Source organism: Silene latifolia, chromosome 7 (genome assembly GCF_048544455.1).
Source record: "Silene latifolia isolate original U9 population chromosome 7, ASM4854445v1, whole genome shotgun sequence".
In the NCBI taxonomy this organism is placed as follows: domain Eukaryota; kingdom Viridiplantae; phylum Streptophyta; class Magnoliopsida; order Caryophyllales; family Caryophyllaceae; genus Silene; species Silene latifolia.
The window spans coordinates 82,510,745-82,517,680 of record NC_133532.1 but is presented as its reverse complement, the minus strand read 5'-3'; the positions used below and the strand labels follow the sequence as shown (position 1 = coordinate 82,517,680).

The 6,936-nt window shown below is 39.0% G+C and overlaps 1 non-coding gene across 1 annotated transcript; it reads right to left on the bottom strand.

Annotated features, from left to right (window-relative positions):
• Nucleotides 1–6,256: 6,256 nt before the first annotated feature.
• On the bottom strand, nucleotides 6,257–6,363 carry LOC141593620 (small nucleolar RNA R71). Its single transcript, XR_012521695.1, has one exon. It is a non-coding gene; the product is annotated as a small nucleolar RNA R71 (small nucleolar RNA).
• Nucleotides 6,364–6,936: the final 573 nt, after the last annotated feature.

The window sequence follows — 6,936 nt, the reverse complement described above, 5'->3', positions numbered from 1 at the left end:
TTTTATCTATGATTCCGTCATTGAGAACGACCAACCTGAGGTAGTAAACGATAATTTTATTATTGTTTGTTTTAATAGTATATTGCCTCGTCTGACTCGTGCTATTTCTTTTAATGCTATACCCTCTCACATGTGGATGCGTAATTTAACGATTTCTCACCGTCCTCATCATTTCATAACTGTTAATCTAAAACGGGGCCCTACTTTATTGACGATTGCTCCCGCGCTCCTCTATTTTGTGGATAAATTTAGGAGCGCTCATAGGAAATTTGTTCGGCTTAAAAAGTTTAACATTTTTATTTCCTATTTCTGTAATCCACTTTTGTGCTACTTATGCTTTTGTGTAGCACATGCGCAGATGTATGATTTGATGCTGCGCGCTTTGAGTTGTTTTGATTGTGACTAATTAGAGGGGCTCGAAGAAAAGAAGGTCGAGCTGGGACCTGACTGAAGCTAGCGCTACCCGGGAGGCAACCCGGCGATTTTAATTTTGCTTTTTATTTACCTTCAGTTGTAATAAATGGTTTTTATACCATAGACGATCTCAGTATGCTTGTTTAGTTAGTTTGCGGGCTGTTTTAATTGCGTTTTGCAGGAATTACATTGAGGATCACTCGATCGAGTGGATTTTCTACTCGATCGAGCACTGTTGCTGTCGATTTCACTCGATCGAGTGGATTATCTACTCGATCGACCACCTGCAAGATGAGGAACTACTCGATCGACCACAATTCCCTTCGATCGAGTAGTTTTTGGATGCCCTTTCGCGTGTTGACTTGAATTAGCTTCCTGAGACGGTTTTCCGGGCCTTTAGAAACCTCCCATGTTCATGGTCGGTTTGGGGAGGTCCCCTTATTCGCGCATTTTGTGAGTTTTTCCGCTTTTACTTTTTTTTTTTTTTCTCTTTTAGTTTGCGTTTCCTTTCCTTGTTTTGGTACAATGGGGGCATTGTACGGTTTGGTTTGGGGAGGTTATGCATCCATATCTGTGTCTGCATGTTGTTTTTATTGCATTTCTGTTATCACGTTTAATTATTCTTTCATGCATTGTTGTTTTAATTAATTCAAAAAAAAATCATATAAAAATCATATAAATCATAAAAATTTCAAAAATTTCATGTTTAATTTAAGTCGGAACGCTTGAACATTGACGCTACTTTGAATCCTTACCTGAGCCCTGTATATTCTTGACATTTAGTTGGCATGATTATGTGCATAATCTACGAGTTTTTGTTTCTCTCTTATCTGAACGAATAGACTTGATTCATTATGTCGGCAAGCTACATTACATTCTGAGGTTAGAGCTTCATAAACTGGTGACATTCATGACCGGTTTCATTTAGGATGTGAGTAGTGCTCTCTTTAAGGCATGTAACATCAATTTGCATAAGCATGAGTCTAGTCTTCTTAATACCTGTATGCATTCGGTCTGTGGATGGTGACACATGTTAGGAGAGGCAGTTCCCTTATTTCGTTCCACCCATGAACCCCACATAGCCAAATTGCCTTTTTGTCCTATTAACTACTTTCTATAATACTTCCTACCCTAGCCAAGCTAGTGACGAGTAGTTGTTGGAATGTGCTATTGCAATATGGTTATTTTATCTGATTTCAGAGGATGGTGGAAGAATCAAAGGGAATGAAATAAAAAAATTGTTGAAAAAAATGAAACGAAAAATGAAAAAAAAAAAACGAAACAAGAAAAGAAGAAAAAGAAAGAAAAAATCATGTGAAAAAGAAATGAGAATTGTACAAAGATTTTCACTCCCAAGTCTTATTTATATCTTATGGGGAGTTGACGATTCCTGGTGTTTTGTGAGTTTAGTGAATAGTTTTGCACCGTTTCATCTTGCTATATTGAGTACGAAGTTGGGATGCAGTTTATATTTGGATTCGTTGTTGCGAGCCTGGCTATTAACCCCACATATCCAAATTCATTTTAGCCCCTTCTTACCCATTACCTCACTTACCCAAATGTAAGTCCTCGGCATGTGTCTTGGTCATTAGTATGGTTGGAATGCATATGTACGGTTGTAGAGACTTTATTCATGTTAACTGCATGCATGTTATTATAGGTCGAGCTAGGTGAGTGTCTTTACTTCTTCCTATCTTTCACATATATACTCACCTTGTGCCTAATTTTAAGTGACGAGCGACCCGTGAGAGTCCGATATCTTTTGAATCTTGCAAGGTCGACGGTTCAGTAAGTTTGAAACATTGATTTAACTCGTTTGTACTTCTCATTTGCCACTTTGTCATTTTGTTGCATTAAATTGGTTTTCGTGGGTGATTTGTAGCTGATGCGTTGGTCCCGTTCCACTGTTGTTTCTTAGTTGCATTCATATTTGCTTAGGGACAAGCAAAGGTTTGGTTTGGGGAGATTTGATACGTGCATTTTATATAGTCTTTTTAGCCTAATTTATGCGCGTATCTTTATGCATTTATCATGGTTTTATGCTACGAAATGCCCCGAATATGCTACTTTGGTGTATTTTGTCTTATTTGCAGGAATGGAACCAAAAGTAGTGAAATCAAGCCATTTGCCGTCCGTTTTGCATGCATTTGGAGGAAGAGTAGATTTGGAGCGGGAATTATAGCTGTCTTGGGATGCGTGAAGGTGTTTCGGGAGCTAAAAGGACAAGTCAAAGTCAAACTAACGTGAATTATGAGCTGCTGAAGTCAAGATCCACTCGATCGAGTGATTTTCTAGTCGATCGAGTGGTTTTAGGATGAATAATCAGTCGATCGAGCACTTAATCTAGTCGATCGACCAGTTCTTTTTATGCCTTTACTCGATCGAGTGATTTTCTCGGTCGATCGAGCAGTTTCTGGCTAGGTTTGCTCGATCGAGTGGTTTTATTCCACTCGATCGAGTGGATTTTGCTACGGGCTGGGCTTTTTAGTTATTCTCCGTCAATTAGGTTTAGCTAATCCTATTTTCTTATAAATAGGAAGCTGAGGACGACATTTGTACTCTCTCTCATTCTCTTCTCTTCTCCCCTTACTTGGTTCTTGTTCGATACATCTTGTTACTTTTGTTCTTCATTTAGGATCTTTTAATCTAGTAATTCTTTCTTCCCTTCTCTCTTTTTAATTTAATGTTTATTGTTCTTATTTCTTTTATTCTTGTTTCCCTTATTTCCATGTCTAGCTAATCCTCCTTAGTATGTTAGGATTAGGGAAGTCGTGGTAACAACATGTTATAATTGACTTGAATAGATTAGCCTTGCGATAAGAATTGTATTAGGCAATTTAATTGTTATCAGGACGAATGAATGCATGCAGGAGACCAATAAATCTAGTTAACCCCGGCCTGGATCAAAAGATTGGAAGGGAAGGCTTGCTTAATTACAATAGGGTATTGTAGTGAGGGCGAAAGCTAAGCTATTTACGCTCTAGGGCGGTTTAAGGACCGAAAGGTGACGACCATAGCTCTTCTTATCAATAGTTTAATCGTCTCAGTATACCCGATAGTATAGTTGCCACGGTGGACCGACTCCTAGCATATTTCCCTTCTCTTTCTGTTAATTTCTTACATTCATTTCTCTCTCGCCTATTAGTTTAGTTCAACAATCAATTCAACCCCATTTTTCGTGACACCCGACAGGCCACCGAATTAAGCAGATAGATAGCAACTTAGCCTCCCTGTGGAGATCGACCCTACTTGCCGCTGACTTCTGTTAGTAGTAACTAGGAATTTATTTTTGGTACAAAACGACAGTATCACTCACTATGATCTGTGAACCGATATTCAAGAAGCTTCGTGCCTCCGATCACACCGATTGGGACGACGACTGTCAGAAGGTGATGCGACCATAATTGGCGCATATTTAGCCCCCGAATTACCATTGTTTCTATGCTTTTTAGTGCCTATTTGGGTCATTTCTTATCTTTAGTTCTTTGTTTTGCATATTCTTTGAGATTTTGATCCCTTGGTAGGAGAGGAGTAAGAATCTTGCATTTTCATGGCAAAACAAGGCTAAATTGATCATATTCAATGACCAAGCATCAAGGAGAGACAAGACTAGAAGGCCTTTGTACATAGCATAGTAGAAGAGCATTGTTGAGAAAAGGATCCTTGAGTCCCCAAGGAAATCCCCAAGGAATCCATGAAGAAAAGGGAAGAAAAAGAAGAAGAAAAGCTTTGAACTACAATCCGAGCGGATTGTAGAGAATCCGTCCGTCCTCCCGGTCCGTGCGTCCTCACCAGGAATCCGCTCGGATTCCCCATGCCCAGTCCGAGCGTCTTGTTCCTCGATCCGCTCGGATCGTCCACCCAGATCCGGCCGTCCCGACTCCCAGCCGCACGGATCACAACACAGCACAGTTTCGTTCTTCAAGCTACGAAATGGAGAAGCCCTTCTCTCGGACAATCCCGGAGGCTCCTTGCTCAACTTAAAAAGTGTAATTACTAGTTTAGCCCTTAGTTAACCCTAATGCATCCTCCCTAATTTTCACTATAAATACCCCATTAGTCTAATTAGAGGAGCATGTTCTTCTTATCAATAATTAGAGTAGTTAATATCAATCAAATCTCTCTTCAATATTGTAATCAAATATTAATCAAGTTTTAATCCAAGTTTTAGTTCTTTAATCTCTCTCTAGTTCTTCATTTATTTTGGGTAATTAGAAGATTATTGGGTTTATTGGGAGATTGACAACCTTCCATCAATCATCAAGTTCTTCTATTATTCTTGCTTTATTATTGGAATCATTAGTAGGTATAATCTCTTAATCCCTTTTTAATTATTGCTAATTACTTTCATTTATTCATCATGTTTCATTATGTTAGTATGATTGACAACCTTTCTAGCATGATCAATATGATAATGAGTGAGTAGTCTCTTAGCTAGGGTTTAATGGGTGATTAGGGGAAACCAACATGGGGAATGATTCATGCTTAAATTAATATGCTTTCATATCTTATTTGCTTGCTTGTTTTGATCTTAATACATGCACATGTTATATTTGATGAAATGCTAAGCCTATGAATCCTTGCATTTACTATCATCTTCTATCCTTTCAACTTGACTTGTAAGACATAACCCAACTCGAGTCTTGTTAGACCATGCATGTGTTAAGTAGGGAAGATTAAGTCGACTTGTAGGTGTTGTACAATCCAAGAGATTCGGCTCAGGGACCCAAACTTTCCTAGGATTGTAAGATATAACCCAACTCAATCCATCACAACAATAATTGCTTGCTTATAATTTGAGAACATGTTTGTATGATCATATCCCATGATTCCCCTATGAACCCATGACACCCTAGTGCTTTTAATCAATTGTTTACACCCTTATTTCATTTACCTTGTTAGTTTATTTTCATTGCTATTTTAGTTTAGTGACCTTCTACATCAACCCAATTTGTGACACCCCTAGACACCACTAGTTACAATAGAATCTTCATTTCAATACCCGTCCCTTGGGATCCGACCTTTACTTGCCTCTTTACTAATTGTAGAGTTGTTTGTGAAGTATAAATTGTGTTTTGTATCGACCATTGACCAACGACCACATATGCTTAATTGTGAACACCAAATGGTTTCGATCAAAAATGGCGCCGTTTGGGGGACGGTGTTTAATTGATTTAAGATTTCTTTTATTGTTTTTAGTTGTGTCTTTTTCACCTTGGGAAGTAAAACTCCTCAAGGTTTGTTCTAATTGTTTTCTAGTTGTTTGATATTTTGCATGTCTAGAAGGTTACAAAGAGATTTGTTACCTTTTGACCGTGAAATCGAAAGAACCTTGACGAATAATAGGAGACTTGTTAGGAGGAATTTGGGAGGTGTTGGTGAAGTTGTTCAACCCACTAGTGAGTTTGTCAATCCTTTCGCAATAGAAGGAGAAGAGAACCCATTAAACAATACCACACAAAATCCACCTACAATGCCTAAATTCTCGTCACACTCTATACCCACCGAGGAGGACCTACCAAATGGTACTCCTACCCCACAACATCTTACCGGAAACTTTATTGCCAAGTCCGCCTTCATCCAACTAGTTGAGAGGAGCCAATTCGGGGGAATGCCTAGTGAGGACCCTCATTCTCATATGGAAACATTTTGTGATTATTGTGAAGCTATCTCTCAAACGGGCGTGACTCAAGACCAAATAAGATGGGTCTTATTTCCTTTTTCGTTAATCGGAACCGCAAAGCAATGGTTGAAGGGCCTTGATAAGACCACCCTTGGAATAGATTCTTGGAAGAAGCTAGCTCTAGCTTTCTACAAAAAATTCTACCCGGAGAAGACCAATATGCTAAGAGCTCAAATTACGGGTTTTAAGCAAAGGGATGAAGAGTCTTTGTATGAAGCTTGGGAGCGGTTCAAAGGTATTTGTCGCTCATGTCCTCACCATGGACTTAGCGAATGGTTTTTAGTGCAACAATTTTGGAATGGTTTATATGAAGATTCAAGGAACATTCTCAATATGGGATCAAATGGAATGTTCACCGAAGTTGATGACAATCAAACATGGAACAAGATTGAGGAAATGGCGGTCCATAATTCGCAATATAGTAGGCCTCGCAAGGCTACTAGAGGAGGAAAGTATGAAGTGGACACCGTTACTCAATTGGGTGCTCAACTTAGTGCTCACATTGACACAATCAACTTGAAGTTTGAACAAGCTATGGCTAGACTTGAGGAAAGCTCAAAATCATCAAAGCATCATGTCAATGCCATGACGGCATCCTCATCAATCCCAAGCGGGATATGTGAGAATTGTGGAACCTTGGGTCATGACTCAAGTGAATGTAGGGGAACAACCGAACAAGTCAATGCTTTCCAAGCTTACAAAAGTGGCACCCCTTATTCAAATTTTTACAATGAAAACACCAAGTTCCACCCAAATCTCTCATACAAGAGCCAAAATGTCCAAAACCCTCAAATTACATACACTCCACCACCCATGAGAAATCAAAATCAAAGACCCTT